This window comes from Rhinoderma darwinii, chromosome 8, assembly GCF_050947455.1.
Source record: "Rhinoderma darwinii isolate aRhiDar2 chromosome 8, aRhiDar2.hap1, whole genome shotgun sequence".
Lineage (NCBI taxonomy): Eukaryota > Metazoa > Chordata > Amphibia > Anura > Rhinodermatidae > Rhinoderma > Rhinoderma darwinii.
The window spans coordinates 34966579-34987797 of NC_134694.1; positions in this window are offsets into that span (position 1 = coordinate 34966579).

Below are 21219 nucleotides of genomic sequence, written 5' to 3' on the forward strand. Positions count from 1 at the left end.
ACATTTTGTATGATCTATGCAATGAATATAATATTTAATGGTGGGACAACCCCTTTAAACGTAAGTCCACATGTTTTTATGAGTAAAGGCCAAACACATTAATGACATTATCCCCAAATGTATCAATAATATTATAAGATTTATAAAAGTTTTGGGTAGCAGAAATGTCCGGTTAATAAAAAGGGGGGATCAGTGAGACATTTATTGATGTTCTATACTCTAAAGCAGTGGTGATAATCATATAGTCCATTTTACATCTGACTAGGGTTGCACGATGAATCAAAATATCGATACTATTTCTTACAGCTTAGTATTGTAACACATGAATTTAGTTAGGGCATGGCTGTGGCTGTGTAATACAGCCATTGCCCTGCTCCTGACAAGTGAGGTGATGCAGCCGGCGCTGCACTAATGAGCACCAGCAATGAAGACAGACAATATGGCGGGTGCACTGCAAAATACCCCCATATTCTGTCTACAGAACCCGGCCGCCGCTCATTAGTGCAGTGCCGGCCACATCACCTCATGCTGACCGCGCGCGCGCACGTACACTTGTTGTCAAGAGCGTGGCAATGGCTGTATTACACAGCTACAGCCCCGCTCCAATGGCGGAGATCAGATCTGATCTCCCCTCTCCGCTGCTATTCCCTTGAATGTTGCGACCAAAACTCACCTCAGCATTCAAAGGGAAAATGAGAAGAGGGCATATTCCTTGGATCGCGTCACAGGGAATCTGACGCTATCGAGGGACATACTATATATGGGCACACAGCCCAGGGTCCATTGAAGGACCCCAGGACTGTCTGACCACATAAGACCACAGGATAATATGCTGGCATATATATATATATATATATATATATATATATATATATATATATATATATATATATATATATGTTTAAAAATAAAAAAGTAGAAAAAAATAAAGTAATGTTAAAAAAGCAAGACACACACACATTTTTTACAGTAAACTTTAAAATAGAAGTCTCAATACGTAAAATATAAACATATTCGGTATCATCGCGACCGTATTAACCTGCACAACAAGTTTATAGCGTCATTTATGATGTGTATGCTGTTAAAAAAATGAAATAAAAACTGCTTCCTTTCACTTATTAATGTGAGGCACGAGGTATTATTAATTGTGAACCTTCATGTGCCTCACATTAATAGTCACTAACCCTATCATGTACCTCACACATTAACCCAATGTTGCCCATTATGACTGAGAAACATGGTGGGGTTAATTACTATTAATGTGAGGCACATGGAGGTTCCGAATTCATTGCACCACATACCCCACATTATTGTTGTTTGCAAAATATCGTTTTGGTATCGAGAATTACAACACTACACAAAGTATCTGTATTGAAGTCCAAATTCTGGTATTGTGACAACCCTACATCTGACCCATTTATATAAAAAGCTCATAACTTGCAGATTGTTTTTTTTTTGCTGGTAACATTTTATGTGGGATAATTAAAACAATACAGTGTATCTTTACAACTTCTGCACTTCTATCATCAGCTTTATCACCACATTTTCAGACATGCACCTACAGTAACCACTGTTTGTTTATTGCTTGATCTCTTGTTATGGATGGTGGATGAAAATATAAGCAATTTAGGGTAAGTCCACACATAGTGGATTTGCTCTGTAAAATTTCCACAGCAAATCTGTGTGGATTGCCGTATGGCGAGAGTATTAGAAAAAAAAACAATACGCTATACTCACCTCCCCTGGTGCTTCTCCCCCGGTGCATCACATGTGATCGTGGCAGTAGTCATGTGCCAACAAGTCACGACTATTCTAGGAGCCGTGTGTACAGAGACCAGTGGGGACCAGGGAAGCATTGTACTGGAGGGCTAGGGGAGGTGACTTTAGTTTGCTTTTATTTCAAAATTATTTGAAACTATCTGGACTTGTAGATTTTGTTTCTCCATAGGAATTCCGCAGTAAAAAATTCAACACGTGCATTAGCTTGCAAATATTTTATTCCCCATTGAATTAAATGGTGAAAATTCGCAACAAATCCATCCACTTTCCGCAGCAGAAACTTACATGCTGCGGATATAAAAATCTGGACCGCAAGTAAATTTCTGCGCAGAACAATTCCACAGCATGTGGAGGAGATTTGTTAAAATCTCATTCACATTGCTGCTACTGTATTTCGCTGCGGATTTTACGACCACAAATCTGGATGTAAAACATTCAGCAAGTCCGCTACGTGTCAACGTAGCCTTATAGTGACTAAGCTGATGAATTATTTTTACAAAATTTGTTTTCTGTAGTTGTCATCAAGTTTGTGTTTACAGCTTCTCTACTGCAATTAATAGGAAGCAATTAACCTTACTGTGCATTGCTGAGTCATAGAGAGAATCAATCATTACTGTAAATAAAGCTCTTCAAAAAGGAGTAGGAGTTAACAGATATGCAAGGAACCAAGAGATGGTTCTAAGTATCACAGGAAAATCTCAATGATAATAATTTTAAAGCATCCATCCGAGTAATCACAACATTTTTATTTCTTGGATTGCTGCTGGTGGTGGCACCCTCTTATTCTAGTCAATAAAACAAATGGTGCTAGAGTATGATCTCAATACAATATTTAATATCACAAATAACTCAAACTTACCCCTCAAAAAGTTATCTTTTTATTTAAGGGCAATCCACATGCACATAAAAGTTTGTAACTTTTTGGTCTGAAACAAAAAAAAGCCATCATTCAATTGTAGCATAACAAAGTATATAACATTTCATAAAGAAAATAAATATAAATTAAATTGTTCTTGCCAGACATGAATAGAAAGATAAATTAAGCTGAGTTCAGGTAACCATACTAACAATCAAATGGGTAATTGCAATACGAAGGAGGGGTTGGATCCAGCGCTGCTGAGGATTAAAAGGAAACTATTTCCAAGGTTTAATTTTGTCGATTTAAAACAGGACCAAAAAGGAAAATGAAGATGTCCTGGAGTGCAGAGAGGTTTCAATGAGGTAGGTAGCCTACGCGTTTCAGACGCCTTCTGCGTCCTTATTCATTGCTTGTGTTCGTATCACTGACATGTGTTGCTGGATTTTATATCCAGTCTAGCATGTGTTTCTTGATTGCGTTCCAGGTGACTAAATCCCATGGAACGCAAACAGAGACCGAAGCAAAAGACTGGGATCCGCTGTATGAAGCATGGCCGTTCAGTAATGGTGAGTAAATGGGTTGAATCTTTTTAAACTATCTAAACTAGTTTAATGTATTTGGAGTTTTTAAAGTCATGTTTTAATGTTTGATTCATAGGGTATTTATAAGATTACTCGATATTTAAAGTGTGTATTTTGGTACACGGGGGAAAGGCAGGTATTGTAGTTGTTTTGAAAGGACATTTCCTTGTTTAGCGGTACAGGGGTCTTGCTTTTAGTTAATTGAAATGATACATTGCAGCAATGTATCATTTCAATTCCATGCTTCATACAGCGTGTTACGTCCATGGCCGGGAATCGCCGTTCTAACTCACCCCCTGACGATCCTGGCCATGGACACCTCTCTGCTCGGCGTCCTCCTCCCTCTGGCAGACGCCGGCACTGTCTTCCGTGTCCTCGCGCCGTTCCCCGCAGGGCGCGCGCGCCAGCGCTTGCACGGCCTTAAAGGGCCAGTACGCGTCCAGCTGCCAGTAATCAGTTATCAGCCCAAATGGCTGCTGGACTATAAAAAGGGGCTCTGCCCACTGGTTCCTTGACTGAGCGTTGTTGTATACCCTAGTCTGTCTTGCTAAAGGTCTCCCAGTGTTTTCCAGTTCCCAGTGTTGCCCGTTCCTGCTGCCTGTACCCTGTATCCCGTACTATCGTTACCTGCTGTAAAAGCCAAGTCGTGTCTTCCGCTGCATCCGCGGTGTCTCCTGCTGCGAAAGTCAAGTCGTGTCTTCCGCCGCATCTGCGGCATCACCTGCTGTGAAAGCCAAGTCGTGCCTTCCCGCTGCATCCGCGGCGTCACCTGCTGTGAAAGCCAAGTCGTGATCCTGCCACTGTCTACAATTGCCTCAGGTACCCGTTTTGAACTATAGACATTGTTTTTTACCTAGTTGGCCAGCTGCTACCCCGCTACGCGGTACGGCCCAGTGGGTCCACACCCCGCGCCGTGACACAGCAGATCCCAGTCTTTTGCTTCGGTCTCTGTTTGCGTTCCATGGGGTTTAGTCACCTGGAACGCAATCAAGAAACACATGCTAAACCGGATATAAAATCCAGCAACACATGTCAGTGATACGAACACAAGCCATGAATAAGGACGCAGAAGGCGTCTGAAACGCGTAGGCTACCTACCTCATTGAAACCTCTCTGCACTCCAGGACATCTTCATTTTCCCTTTTGATCCTGTTTTAAATCGACAAAATTAAACCTTGGAAATAGTTTCCTTTTAATCCTCAACAGCGCTGGATCCAACCCCTCCTCTCTATTGCAATTGTCTGTTCCTGTGCGGAAACGAGGACCTGTGCGCGGTGAAAAAAACTACAAATCTTTACATAAGATGAGCTGGAGGCTTCCTCCCTTTCTTTCCATTTATTCGGCCATTTTCCTCACGTGCTCACCTTGAACACTTTAATAAGCATCAACCTTCCTCTCAATCAAAACTGCATGTATATCCAGTATTTCCTAGTGCTGAAGAAGGGTCATTTTCAATGTATGCCATATTATAAGTAAAAGTAGCATAACTTGTTTATGCCCTACACATCAATACATTGGCTGAATTTACCATCACTAGTTTTAAATCACTTCCCCTCCTTCTTGCCATTGGAAATCCCTTGTGTTGATAAACCTATAAATCTGCAAATATGAATCATGAAGTGCAATCATCAAGAGCAGAAATGGCTGCAAGAGTTTTCGGAAACACAGACATTTCAACAGAATGTAATCATACTCTAAAAGATATGTTTCAGGACCTGGAAAAATACATGACCCAGGAAGCCAAAATTTGGTGGGATCTTACTACTTTAAAAAATTATATATCTAAAGACATGATCCCCAGAGGTTTGAGGATCAGAAAAATCCCTACTTTCAACTATTCAGAGGATTTCAACCAAAAATGGAATCAAACCCTATCAGATTGCTCCATCAATCTCATGAAACTAATCACTAAAGAGGAAGAGAACAAACTGACAGAACTAGAAGCCAATATAAGCGACATCAGAACCAAATTGGATGCTCTCCCTAGCTCACCAGATTTTGTGCTACTTGACACTCGCACCACACAATATATTGACAAACTAAATAAATCCATAGCCGAGACCAAAAAGAATAAGTTCCAACGAGACGCACGTGATTACACTGATAACGAAATCTACGATTGGAATAAAAGAGACAAAAACCGCAACAGACCTAAACCCATTCTAAAGAACCAGAACCGCTACAAGAAGCACAGAGATTTTTCCAACAGAGTCAGTTTTAGTTCAACAGAAATTGACTCCACAGACGGCTACTCAGAAGAGGAAACTATAAGATCCCGTCCTAAAACCAACTATAGACATGATATCATCAATCACATGTCAAAAAACGAGGCAGGAGGGGCGGTAGGAAACACAGACAGACTAGAACAGGACCTAAGCCGTCGCCTCCGATCCAGCAAATTCCAGCATTAAACCTGAATGTCGTCAATTTATCATCCATTCCACTCACAGCAGCACAGACAGAAGCGCTTTCATTAGGTCTCAACTTTGCTCCAAGCAATAATTTTGATCCATTTAACACTCTCCTGGACATCAATAAATTCATACGTAACCTTACTATCAAGAGACATTTTCTTACACCAGAAGTATTAAATCATGAACAGGATAATACTACAGAGTCACTCTCTACAACAACCAAACCCATCAATCCTGCTGAAGAAGCATGGAAAGAAAACGAACAACTTAGGAAAAATTTCTCTTTTCAAGAGCTTAAAACCGTTGTATGTTTAGAAAGTCTCTGTACAGACACTCCAAATCAATCAACAAATTCTGCCAGTAACTTCCTCACAACCAATTTGAAATTCTATCCTACGATGTCGAGAACAGAGTCCATGGACCACTTTCAAACAGTGATAGAAAAAGAACTCCAGGACTTATCAGATAAACTCAACGGAAACAAACACGAGTCCAACCTTCCCACCCGAATAAAAAAAGCAGTTAAATCACTCAAAGATAATAAAGAATGAATCATTAAAGCATCTGACAAAGGAGGTGGCATAGCGGTCATGAATAAAAGTGACTACAGGAAATCAATATTAGACTTACTATCAGATGAAAATACATACAGATAATTAGACAACAATCCAAAAGAAAAAATACAATCCAAAATGAAACACCTATTGAATGAAGGTCTAATAGGGGGATTCATCACCCAAAAACAACTGGAATATATCTATATTGAACATCCAATCATGCGAATCATACATGTCCTTCCCAAGACACATAAAAACATAATTCCTCCACCAATGTGACCCATAGTCTCAGGAATTGGGTCCCTCCTAGAGAAATTATCGGAGTGGTTGGATGCTCTTTTACAACCGTTGGCACAACAAACACCGGGTTTTCTCAAAGACACATGTGACGTTTTGTGTTCTTTCCAGACCAAAATTTGGAGGAAAAATTATATATGGCTAACATGCGATGTAATTTCATTATATACATCTATCCCGCACAAAGTCGCATATGCCACATTGAAACATCACCTAACTACACACAGCACCTATAGCCAATGCTTTCAAACTTATATCCTGGACATCCTAATGTTCCTAATGCTGCACAACCATTTTCAGTTTGATGGAAAATTCTATTTACAGCTAACAGGTGTTTCAATGGGAGCCAACTTTTCCCCATCCATAGCAAATCTGGTCATGGCCTGGTGGGAGGAATATTTCATCTTTTCCACAAATAATCCATTCGGAGACAACATAGAATGGTACGGGAGATACATAGATGACCTCCTCCTCATATGGAGTGGAGACACCTCAACGATCCCCACATTCATGGAATTTCTGAATAATAATCCATGCAACCTTAAATTTACCTACAATTGTGACAAAAATAACATCACATTCCTAGACCTAGATGTGAAAGGAGAAGATGGAGCAATTATAGAGACGACAACTCACCGCAAACCTATAACTGCGAATACTATACTACACGCAAACAGTAATCATTCAAAGCAGACTATCATGTCTATCCCTGTGGGGGAAATGTACCGAGCCAAAAGAAATTGTACCTCACACAATCAATACATTACAGAAAAAAAACAAATACAAACTAGGCTATACAATAGAGCAGGGGTCTCAAGGACGCGGGCCGAGGGGCCGCATGCGGCCCCTGGGGCTGTCCTCTGCGGCCTGCGGGACACAGAGCCGCTAGTATCGGCTCTGCTCTGAGACTCTGGAATTCCCTGACATCGCTGTCCACATATGAACAGCGATGTCTGGGGCTTCCCCAGAGCCGGAGTCCCGGGCAGAGCGCTAGTATCGGCTCTGCTCTGAGACTCTGGAATTCCCTGACATCGCTGTCCACATATGAACAGCGATGTTTGGGGCTTCCCCAGAGCCGGAGTCCTGGGCAGAGCGCTAGTACAGGCTCTGCTCCGGGACTCTGTGGAATTCCCTGACATCGCTGCCCATATATGGACAGTGTGTCAGGGTCTTGCCCAGAGTGGAGCAGAGCGCTGGTGTCGGCTCTGCTCCTGGACTCTGTGGAATTCCCTGACATCGCTGTCCACATATGAACAGCGATGTCTGGGGCTTCCCCAGAGCCGGAGTCCCGAGCAGAGCGCTGGTGTCGGCTCTGCTCCGGGACTCTGTGGAATTCCCTGACATCGCTGCCCATATATGGACAGTGTGTCAGGGTCTTGCCCAGAGCGGAGCAGAGCGCTGGTGTCGGCTCTGCTCCTGGACTCTGTGGAATTCCCTGACATCGCTGTCCACATATGAACAGCGATGTCTGGGGCTTCCCCAGAGCCGGAGTCCCGAGCAGAGCGCTGGTGTCGGCTCTGCTCCGGGACTCTGTGGAATTCCCTGACATCGCTGCCCATATATGGACAGTGTGTCAGGGTCTTGCCCAGAGCGGAGCAGAGCGCTGGTGTCGGCTCTGCTCCTGGACTCTGTGGAATTCCCTGACATCGCTGCCCATATGTGGACAGTGTGTCAGGGTCTTCCCCATAGCGGAGTCCCGGGCAGAGCGCTAGTATAGGCTCTGCTCCGGGATGCTGCGGAATTCCCTGACATATCTGCCCATATATGGACAGTGTGTCAGGGTCTTCCCCAGAGCAGAGTCCTGGGCAGAGTGCTATTATCGGCTCTGCTCCGGAACTCTGGGGAAGCCTCTGACATCGCTGTCCATACATCGACAATGATGTCAGGGGCTTCCCCAGAGCAGGAGTCCCAGTGATGTCAGGAGCACAGCTGGAGTCCCAGGAAGAGCCTACTAGCGGTCTGCCTGGGACTCCAGCTTTGGGCAAGCCCCTGACATCACTGGGGCAGCCTCTACAGAGGGCACTGGGGCAGCTTCTACAGAGGGCACTGGGACAGCCTCTACAGAGGGCACTGGGGCAGCCTCTACAGAAGGCACTGGGGCAGCCTCTACAGAGGGCACTGGGGCAGCCTCTACAGAGGGCACTGGGGCAGCCTCTACAGAGGGCACTTTGGCAGCCTCTACAGAGGGCACTGTGGCAGCCTCTACAGAGGGCACTGTGGCAGCCTCTACAGAGGGCACTGTGGCAGCCTCTACAGAGGGCACTGTGGCAGCCTCTACAGAGGGCACTGTGGCAGCCTCTACAGAGGGCACTGTGGCAGCCTCTACAGAGGGCACTGTGGCAGCCTCTACAGAGGGCACTGTGGCGTTATCTACAAGTGGGTGTGTGACAGTATCTGAAGAGGACACTGGCATTATCTAGGGGTGTGTTGCATTATCTACAGAGGGCACTGTGGCCTTATCTACAGAGGACACTGTGTCCTTATCTACAGAGGGCACTGTGGCCTTATCTACAGAGGGCACTGTGGCCTTATCTAAAGAGGGCACTGTGGCCTTATCTACAGAGGGCACTGTGGCCTTATCTACAGAGGGCACTGTGGCCTTATCTAGGGGTGTGTTGCATTATCCACAGAGGGCACTGCGGCAGCATCCACAGAGGGCACTGCGGCAGCATCCACAAAGGGCACTGCGGCACTATCTAAAAAGGGGCTGCCCAATCTTGACATGTGTGCTAACTGAGCCGCCGGACTGCATTTGGCGACACTTAAACTGGAAAGCTGGATTGTTGAAATAAGCACGTGGAGAAATATCTCAAATTTTAAACCTAGCGCTATTGTTATAGTAATGTAGTATTATTATTCTAGTAATATAGTGTTATAGTAGTTCAAATAACTAATTGATTTACAATAATTTTGTATTGTATCAAATTTGAAAGTAATGCGGCCCGTCAACTTCCCATTTTTTCTATATGCGGCCCACTTACCCGGTCGAGTTTGAGACCCCTGCAATAGAGGATACCCCAAGTGGTCCCTCAATAGAGCAGACAACATCACTCCAAAGACACCCAGAGCCAACTTACTGAAACAATCTAATCAGTTCAAAAAACTAGATTCAAATAAACCCACTCTAGTTTTACAACAGAGTAATCAATTTCATGAGATCAAACAAATTGTAGTCAAATACTTACCCATTTTGATGGAAGATGACAGTCTAAGATCCATCCTAAAGGAAGGATGTAGAATAGTGGCTCGGAAAGCACCGTCACTCGGTGGTCTTCTCTCCCCTTCTTTTTTCAGCTCAACCGAAACTAAAACTACCTGGTTGGAAAACAAGGGCTTCTTTAAATGTGGACAACACCCATGTAAAGTATGTTCCTATACTAATATCACCAAAACCTTTTCCAACTCCAGCAACTCAGATACATTCACTATACAAAACTATATAAACTGCAACACTGATTCTGTGGTTTATGTAATAGAATGTATCGAGTGTAACCTAAAATATGTAGGATGCACTAGTCGCAAACTCAAAATCAGAATATTGGAACACTTGAGTTGCATCAGAAACCCCAACATCACCAATATCTCAAATGTGGCTAAGCACTTTATCTACCATCATAAAAGAACAACAAAAACCTTAAAGTGCTATGCAATAGAAAAAATCCATACTCCTAAAAGAGGAGGGGATCTAAAGCACAAGATCCATCAAAGAGAAGCATACTGGATCTTCAGGCTAAAAACCAGAGTCCCTGATGGTCTTAATTTAAAAAAGGAACTGATGTTCCACTATGAACAAAAGAAACATCCGTTTGACAAAGATCAATCTACATACAAATATATACAATAAAAACCTCAATAGAAAGCTTCTATATAAAAAAGGAGAGTTTATAAACTCTAAGACATTATTATACAAATAATAAACGTCTTACTTTTCCCCTCCCCTCCTTCTTTCCCCTGTTTTTCTTGTCATTATAAACACGATTAATATCTCTGGAATATGGAAATATTTGAAGTTAATATTACACAAAAAACAAAAAATAATTTAATAAAAATCAACATTAATTAATAAACAAAAATACAAAAAACAAAAAATAAACGGTATATATACAAAATATTCACTTCATCCTACCCTCTGCTTTAGATATACATTAAAGATGATTTTGCAAACATAATGTCAACCACTTAAACAATTAATGTCTGCCAAGGTGTTTTTTCCCCGTGACCATACATCCATTTTTTAACCAGCATTACATACCTATACTCTTCGATATGTATGCCGTTTTAGCCTCTTCACTCCACACTCCCTCACATTTTTTCACTTTTACTTGGTCTCAATAAACAATACTGACCTTATGCTGCAATGTATCATTTCAATTAACTAAAAGCAAGACCCCGGTACCGCTAAACAAGGAAATGTCCTTTCAAAACAACTACAATACCTGCCGTTCCCCCGTGTACCAAAATAAACACTTTAAATATCGAGTAATCTTATAAATATCCTATGAATCAAACATTAAAACATGACTTTAAAAACTCCAAATACATTAAACTTGTTTAGATAGTTTAACCGGTTAAGGACTAGGCTGTTTTACAGCTAAATGACCAGAGCAAATTTCACAATTTTGCTATGCGCTTCTTTAGATGACTATAACTCAGCAGGTGAATAAAGTTCATCTTTGAATTTTACACTCTTTTTAAAGGACAGATAGGGCTTTGTTTTAGTGGCATTTGTCAGTATATATCATTTTTATTTTTTTCTCTAAAATGGGCAAAATTGGAAAAAAATGCAAGAATTTAACAATTGCGTCGGTTTATGCTAGCATTTTTCACACACGGTATGAACCACGGCCAAAATTAATCTCCTTTCACATTCTTCCACTTCTCCCGTGCATGGGGATACCAAATATGTGAGCCTTATTCACTGTGCGGGCATGTGCCAGGGCTTGGCATAAAAGGAGGCTTTTTGGCCTTTTCGGTCCAGGAATTTTGCATTTGATTTTAGAGCCGTATACTGTTTTCTGGGGGGCCTAATGCTGCTGAAACATTAGAAACACCCCATAAATGACTTCATTCACACAAGTAGACCCCACAAGGTTTCCTTCAAGGGGTTTATCATATTTTTAGCAAGTCCAGTTTTCTTCTGAAAGTTTCTTGAATAAGATGGAACAAAATAAAATCAGCACTTTTTTAGCAAATGCGTCAGTTTAGGCTAGTATTTTTCACACACGGTATAGACCACGGCCAAAATTCATCTCCTTTCACGTTCTTCCACTTCTCCCGTGCATGGGGATACCAAATATGTGTGCCTTATTCACTGTGCGGGCATGTGCCAGGGCTTGGCATAAAAGGAGGCTTTTTGGCCTTTTCGGTCCAGGAATTTTGCATTTGATTTTAGAGCCGCATACTGTTTTCTGGGGGGCCTAATGCTGCTGAAACATTAGAAACACCCCATAAATGACTTCATTCACACAAGTAGACCCCACAAGGTTTCCTTCAAGGGGTTTATCATATTTTTAGCAAGTCCAGTTTTCTTCTGAAAGTTTCTTGAATAAGATGGAACAAAATAAAATCAGCACTTTTTTAGCAAATGCGTCAGTTTAGGCTAGTATTTTTCACACACGGTATAGACCACGGACAAAATTCATCTCCTTTCACGTTCTTCCACTTCTCCCGTGCATGGGGATACCAAATATGTGTGCCTTATTCGCTGTGCGGGCATGTGCCAGGGCTTGGCATAAAAGGAGGCTTTTTGGCCTTTTCGGTCCAGGAATTTTGCATTTGATTTTAGAGCCGCATACTGTTTTCTGGGGGGCCTAATGCTGCTGAAACATTAGAAACACCCCATAAATGACTTCATTCACACAAGTAGACCCCACAAGGTTTCCTTCAAGGGGTTTATCATATTTTTAGCAAGTCCAGTTTTCTTCTGAAAGTTTCTTGAATAAGATGGAACAAAATAAAATCAGCACTTTTTTAGCAAATGCGTCAGTTTAGGCTAGTATTTTTCACACACGGTATAGACCACGGCCAAAATTCATCTCCTTTCACGTTCTTCCACTTCTCCCGTGCATGGGGATACCAAATATGTGTGCCTTATTCACTGTGCGGGCATGTGCCAGGGCTTGGCATAAAAGGAGGCTTTTTGGCCTTTTCGGTCCAGGAATTTTGCATTTGATTTTAGAGCCGCATACTGTTTTCTGGGGGGCCTAATGCTGCTGAAAGATTAGAATCACCCCATAAATGACTTCATTCACACAAGTAGACCCCACAAGGTTTCCTTCAAGGGGTTTATCATATTTTTAGACAGTCCAGTTTTCTTCTGAAAGTTTCTTGAATAAGATGGAACAAAATAAAATTACCTTTTTTTTTTAACAAATGCGTCAGTTTATGCTAGCTTTTTCACACACAAAATGGACCACGGACAAAATTCATCGCATTTCACATTCTTCCATTTCTCCCGTGCATGGGGATACCAAATATGTGTGCTTTATTCATGGGCATGTGCCATGGCTTGGCATAAAAGGAGGCTTTTTGGCCTTTTCGGTCCAGGAATTCTGCACTTGATTTTATAGCCGCATACTGTTTTCTGGGGGGCCTAATGCTGCTGAAACATTAGAAACACCCCATAAACGACTTCATTCACACAAGTAGACCCCACAAGGTTTCCTTCAAGGGGTTTATCATATTTTTAGACAGTCCAGTTTTCTTCTGAAAGTTTCTTGAATAAGATGGATCAAAATAAAATTAGCAATTTTTTAGCAAATGCGTCAGTTTATACCAGCATTTTTCACACACGGCTTAGACCACGGTCAAAATTAATCTCCGTTCACATTCTGCCACTTCTCCCGTGCACGGGGATACCAAATATGTGGCCTTATTTATCACATAGAGATGTAGGAGGGCGGAGGATAGAAGAAGATTATTTCACAAATCGCTTTTTTTCAAAGCTGGTTTTACAAAACTCAACAGAGTTTCTATAACACTTCCAAAATATCTGCTCTTGAAGCAGAAATCCCAAAATATTCATCTAGGGGTATAATGGGAATTTATTTTTTGGGGTTTTCTAAAATAAGAAATTTCAGGTTAATGCAAATGGAGCTCTCCAGCAGATGAACTTTAGAAAACATCAAACATGACATCCACCCCCCACCCATTCCCTCCCTTACCCTTGGAGTAAAATCAGGGGAAAAATAAAAACGTAATGTAGGGCAAATATATTTTCAACAAATTAACTAAACTCTAATAATTCAGAACAGTGTGGTATTTTTTAAAACATGGCTCAATGCACAGGCCTGGTTGCGAGGGACATGAGGGACAGAAACATCGGGAATCTTTGCGGTGCCCGTCTTTTCTGCAGACGCGGCACTTTTTCTGGGGGTTGCTTCTGGTTGCTGTTGGGGGAATCCGACTGATGAAGTGTCTTTCAGTCAGTCGCGTGACATCCTCAGACTGGGGGCATTCTCGGGTGTCCTGAACATTTTCTCCTGGAAATCCAGGTATGTGTCTCTGCCTCTGTTTTTTTTGTAGAGCACAAATGAGTTGTGGATGGCCACCTGTAACAAATAAATGGCCACCTTTTTGTACCAGGTTTTAGTTTTGCGTTTTACTAAATAGGGCTGTAAAACCTGGTCGCTTAAATCCACCCCCCCCCCCATGTACTTGTTATATTCGGACACGCTCACTGGTTTGTGCTTGTCCGATGTTGCCCCTCTTTCCCTCACTGCCACTGTTCCTGCGGTATGAATCGTGCTTAGCACATACACATCTTTGCGATCCCTGAACTTGACCGCCAGCAATTCTTCAGATGCATAAGCACAGGAGTCCCCCTTTACCATGCGCTTCCCCACTAATTGCTGTGGAAAACCAATTCGGTTTTTGCGCATGGTACCACATGCCCCAGTCCTTGCAGCATGCAAATGCCTAAACAGGGGCACACTCGAATAAAAATTATCACAGTACAGGTGGTACCCCTTGTGAAGCAGAGGCTGCATTATCTCCCACACAATCTTACTGCTGGTGGAAAGATCAGGGGGGCATCCAGGAACATTTATTGTGCGGTCCCGCCCTTCATAAATCCTGAAGGCGGTGGTATATCCTGACCCGCTTTCACACAATTTGTAGAGCTTAACGCCATATCTTGCCCTTTTGGAAGGTAGATATTGGCGAAAGCTAAGTCTGCCATGAAGGTTGAGGAGGGATTCGTCCACACTTACATTCTGCTCAGGGGTGTAGAGTTGCAGAAATAAATTATTCAGGGAATTTATTAGCGGTCTTATTTTGAACAACCGATCCCGGTTTGCATCGGTACTTGGGGGGGCCTGTGCGTTGTCATTGAAGTGGAGGAACCTCATTATTGTCTCATAACGAGACCTGGGCATTACTGCAGAATATACTGGGGTGGCTTGGGCGGGTCTTGTTGACCAGTAAGACCTAATGGAGGGCTTTTTGACAATACCCATATTTAGGGTGAGCCCCAAAAATTTTTTTAATTCCTGCAAATTGGTGGGCGTCCAATCTCTGGCATGGGTGGATGAAGGTTTCTGCCTTATATATTGCGTGGCATATAAATTTGTTTCGTGGACAATCTGATTTAGGATGTCGTCCGTTATAAATAAATGGAAGTAATCCATTTGGACAAAATTTGTATTGTCCACGGTTATGCCAGGAGTGGCCGTAAATCCGTGGATTCTAGGCCCAAAAGATGGGGCAGGTGCCCATACAAGAGCCTGGACTGGAGGGACCAGGCTGTCCCGTGCTACAGCGCTACTTGGCCCTGCGCTTTCATGTTCTGCAGTTTCGACTGCATCAGGGACAACGTCCCCTGAAGATGAACCTGAAGTGACGCTGTCATCGTCACTACCTAAAACAGGTTCCATCTCGGACGCCATCTCTGATGCGGTCTCCGACTCAGACCACAGCATGGCGTATGCCTCCTCGGCGCTAAACAACTTCCTCGCCATAACGTAACTAACACTAACACTAACTAAACAAATTTTTTTTTTGTTTTTTTTTTTTATAAAACACACAAACTAACTGCTATATATATCTACACTACCGCTAACAAAAAAATAAACCGCTATTGCTATATATATTATATATATGTGGATATATATATAATTATATACTCCCTACCTGCCTATTCTAATAGAATAAAAGAAAGAAAGGTAGATAGATAGAAAAAAAGATAGATGGATAGATAGATTGTATAGATAGATAGAAATCTATCTATCTATACAGAGAATGTTTTAGTGTAACTGTATTTTTTTTCACTGTATTCTTCTGGCAGCAATTCTCCCGAGTCTCTTCTTCTCCTCAAACTGAAACAATGTTTGAGGAGAAGAAAAGAGGCAGGAGATTTACTGCCAGAAAAGTCAAAATAAAACAAACAGCGACCACATGATCAGGGACCATCAGATTGGTCCCTGATACTCTGCCCAGTGCCCAGAGCTGTTGGTAACAGCGAGGGCACAGGGCTGTGTGCACGCGATCGCGTGCACACTGTTTTCTATGCAGAAATGCATGTGATCGCTGTGATTGGTTGTCACAGCGATCACATGTTCAGGGGCCAAAAGATTGACCCCTGACATTCTGCCCAGTACCCATGGCTGTTAGCAACAGCCAGGGCATAGAGCTGTGTGCACGCGATCGCGCGTGCACAGTCTCTGAAGTGCGGCCGTATATATACTATACGCCGGACTTTAGAGACCCTGACCGCTGGCCGTATATTTACGGCCAGCGGTCGGGAACCTGTTAAAAAGATTCAACCCATTTACTCACCATTACCGAACGGCTATGCTTCATACAGCGGATCCCAGTCTTTTGCTTCGGTCTCTGTTCCATGGGGTTTAGTCACCTGGAACGCAATCAAGAGACACATGCTAGACCGGATATAAAATCCAGCAACACAGGTCAGTGATACGAACACAAGCCATGAATAAGGATGCAGAAGGCGTCTGAAATGCGTAGGCTACCTACCTCATTGAAACCTCTCTGCACACCAGGACATCTTCATTTTCCTTTTTGATCCTGTTTTAAATCGACAAAATTAAACCTTGGAAATAGTTTCCTTTTAATCCTCAACAGCGCTGGATCCAACCCCTCCTCTCTATTGCAATTGTCTGTTCGTGTGCCGACACGAGGACCCGTGTGCGGTGGAAAAAACTACAAATCTTTACATAAGGTGAGCTGGAGGCTTCCTCCCTTTCTTTCCAATCAAATGGGTAACTTTACCCTTATAAAAGGGACATGTCCCTACATTCTCTGACAATGTTATATCAGTGCTGACAGTCTCAGGTAAAAACACCCAGTTGTCAATTTATTCATACATTTCCAGAAGAAATAACAGAAAAACACAACTCGGGGCTCTGAGATAAGATGCTATAACATATTAAATGTATGGGAATACAAGTATTTACTGAAACAGACATGTCAGGGGAGCTGACAGATTCTATTTAAGTAACCTAAAGTCCCCATGGCAAGAGCTAATATAAGGTGCCATCACCAGTCCATGAAGTACAAATGCTGTGATTACTTTGAGGGATGATTTGTCATGCTTATCATTGAGGTATCATTTACATTTCTATATATGTAATTTATAATATGTATATATGGCTACTCATGCATGAAGTTGCTGAAAGATATAGTACATTGAAGAATTTGTGACATCTCTATTTTCTCTCTTTTCGTGATCCAGTGTTTTGCCGATATGAAAATAATTTTTTCATTATTCAAACTTTCACCTCACCGATGAACAAATCCCATCATATCTAATTATGTTCGATGACAGAAAATACTCCCTTTTTTAAATGATCACAAGAAGGAGCCATAAAACTTTGCCAGCAATGACAGAACAATGATGACTGGTTTTGCTTGTTATATACACTAACCGAGCCGATTTTCTGCTCTGTGGGGAGATGTGGATCCATTTATCAAGGGAAAGTGACATTAATTAGGGAGTTTATGATGAATTGGGTTGTCCTGTGTATTTGCAGAAGAATTTGCTCCTAATTCATGTTAATACTTTATAAATGGATAATGACTCATCAATCCAAGCATATGGAAGAATTTCATGTTAGATGAATTTCATCATGTTCTTTTTACATTTAACCATCATAACTAAAACTTGTGGTTAGTGGGTTGTAATAATATAATATTAATGCAAATCTACGATAACATTTAAAAGGGAGTGTGCTTACTTGTAAAGTGTAATGGTCACGGTCGCGGACCACCAGCATCAATTACTCGCCAGCAGCGGCTACCGCAGACCGATGAGTTCCAGCCGGTGTCTCCCTTCTCAGACACGCCAGCACACGCGGCCACGTGGCTCCACCTTCCTGCTTAGGGTGCGCGTTCGTTCCCGGCCTTAAAGGACCGCACCTGTAAAAAGTTCCCTATCCAATCCCTACGCTCCCTGCATTATAAAAAGCACTCTGCCCTCTTCTTCCTTGCCTAAGCGGTGTTGTGTCTGCCCATGTTCGTTACTGCAAATGGTCCCTTAGTTGTATCTTGTATCCTGTGTTCCCATATCCTATATCCCATATCTCATATACAATAATTGTGTTCTAGTGTCGGAGTCGAGTGTGTCATCTATGGCAAGTATCATCTGCCATGCTAAGTGTCTGCTACGTGAAGTGTCTGCCAAACCTTCTACTCAGGCACTCTTGTGCTAAAGACTATCATTGACTGTTATTTGGTCAGCTGCTACTCCGCTACGGTGAATCAGCCTAATAGGTCCATATACCCCATAGCCGTGACAGTACACTCAGGCCATGGATCCTGATGGTCAACCCAAAACTGCAGTTCAGAAAATGCAAGTGGACATGTGTAACCTCCGGGCACGCGAGGATCCCCTACTACAGGCAGTAAACTCCATAATTACTCATTTGGATCTTCCTTCTGTACCTCCTCTGGCTGCTTCAGCTGCTTCACCACCTTCTATCCCTTCTGTCTGTCCTGGGTCTGCAATTTCGTTGCCTCTACTGTCACGTAGGGTTCGTGGACCCACTGGGCCGTACCGCCTTGGTGGTATGGCAGCTGCCCAACAGGGCGCAGGTCAGAGTCTATAGTTCATTTAAGGTACCCGTGGCAGCTCGGACAGTAGTAAGGCAAGCTTGGCAGGAACTAGGCAGCAGGTAGACATCAGGCGTGGAGAAACAGGACAGGCGTGGTATACAGTACAGCACGGCTACAGCTCAGCACGGCATTAGAACAGGATACAGGTTACAGGATACAGGAACACTGGGAGCAGGAAACATTAGGGGACCATTTGCAAGACAGACTTGGAATACGACAACAACGCTCAGGTGTGAGACGATGGGGCTGGGACCTTCTTATAGGCCCAGGGTGCTCTGGGAGCAATTAGCTCAATCTCCAACATGCGTGCGCTCTGGCCGTATTTGCAAACATCTCTTGAGAGAAGGGCGTAGACTGGATGAAGGAGTTCGTGGTCAGCGACCACGGACTTACATCTACCTTCTCGCTACGGTGGGGATCCTAAGACCTGTAGAGGCTTCATCAAGCAGTGTACGATCCACTTCAAAGTTACGTGTTCCTCTATTCCCCTCAGATGAGGCCAATGTCGCTTTTGTTATTTATCTCCTCTCTGGCAAAGCCCTGGTATGGGCAAACTCCCTCTTGGAACAATAGGGCCCGTAATTCTCTGATCTTCCACTATTACTTGAGACTTTCTGTACAGTACAGAGGAACCGGGTCGAACTGCTGCCTCACTGCTGACCCTCAAATCAAGGGGTATCCACTGTAAGGGAATACACCATCTAATTCCGTACGCTGGCAGTGGAGCTGGCTGGAACAATGAGGCCTTAGTGGTAACTTTCTGTCAGGGAAAGAGAGATTCCTGCTACCCTGGATGACCTAATACTTCTGGCAACCCAGATCGATATGAGGATCCAAGAGCGCACTCTGGAAGTTGGTCGGTAGAAAGAGGTCTTGTCGACTGGCACCCAAATTTCAAAGTTCTCTATTGCCCTGTCCTGCTGCGCCTCCGGAGGAGCCTATGCGGAGAGACAGACTCTGACTGTCCGAACAGGAATTGCAACGCAGACGTTCGACTGGGTTATGTCTGTATTGTGGCCACAAGGGACATTTCATGCGCCAATGCATGCAAAAGCCAGGAAACTCCAGCACCTATGCTTGATTGGAGAGACAATCCTAGATGAATCTTCATCGACTACTAAATTCTCTCCCAGACTTTTTATTCCTGTGTCTATCGTCACCGGTGAAGTATCGCACAATGTACCTGCTTACTTGTATTCTGGAGCAGTTGGAAACTTCATCCAGCAGGACTTAGTAGATCGTCTCCACTTGGCTACTGTTCCCCTAGAAAAACCTCTGGTGGTCACTTCTGTTGATTGACAATCTCTGCCGGACCCTATCCTATCTATCACCAAACCGCTAAGACTACAGACAGAAGTCCTTCACTAGAAACGAATAACCTTCCTTGACAGATCCAAAGCAATAAACCCCCTCCTGCTGGGATTGCCATGGCTTTGCCAGCATGCTCCAGTTCTTGATTGGAATTCCGGAGAGGTCCTCCAATGAGGTCCCCGAAGTTTTCACCGCTGCCTGCTTCAGTCTCGTCCTGTTCTTTCTTCACTACCTCTGTCTCTCACTGGACTACCTCAACAATATACTAATTATGCGGACGTCTATAGCAAGAAGGAGGCAGAGGTCCTTTCTCCTGATCATCCCTATGACTCTCCTATTAAGTTTCTCCAAAGGTTCATTGGGTTTTTTTTTCAAGCTGTTTTGTCCAAGTTTGGTTTTTCTGGCAATATACTAAGAGCGGTAATGGCGTTATATACTTCTCCATCTGCAAAATTTTACACATCAGGGTTTATCTCTGACTCATTTGTGATAAACAATGGGACTAGGCAGGGGTGCCCACTGTCCCATTTAATATTTGTTCTCCTAAGGCCTGATTCACACGAACGTGTTAAACATCCGTGGGACGGCCGTTGAAACAGCGGCCTTCCCACGGCCCTATGTTATTCAATCTGGCCGTTCACACAGCCGTTGTTTCGAAGGTCCGTGTGAAGGGTCCGTGGGAAAATAGGACATGTCCTATCTTTTCACGCATCACGCATCCCTCCATAGACTCTCAACTATGGGGGATGTGTGACATCGCATCCCGCTGCGCTGAGCACGGATGCAACTCGGACGTGAAAAACTGCAGTTTTTCACGTCCGAGATGCGCAGCGTTCGTGTGAATCAGGCTTTATAAAAAACCCTAGCAGAAAATCCATGGATTTCAGGCATTAAAGTAGGGGACCTAGACAATAAAATTGGTATTTTTCTGGATGATATTGTCTTGGCTATGGCTAATCCTACCCAATCTCTAATATAAATTATGAAAATATTACTTATCTACTGCAATTTCTTACTACAAACTTAATCTATCTTAGGGGGAGCTCACACTGAGTTTTATGCCGAGTTTTTTGACGTGAAAACGTGACAAAAAACGGCCTAAAATGCCTCCCATTAATTTCAATGGGAGGCGGAGGCGTTTTTTCCCGCAAGCGGAAAAACCGGCTCGCGGGACAAAGAACGGACATGCCCTATCTTCGGGAGTATATGCCTCTGACCTCCCATTGACATGAATGGGAGGCAGAGAAAGCGTATTTCGCTGCGTTTTTTGCCCCTGGCGCTCAATGACCGTGGGTGAAAAACGCCACAAATATCGGCGTGCAGGCAGAGCAAAATCTGCCTCAAAATTTCAA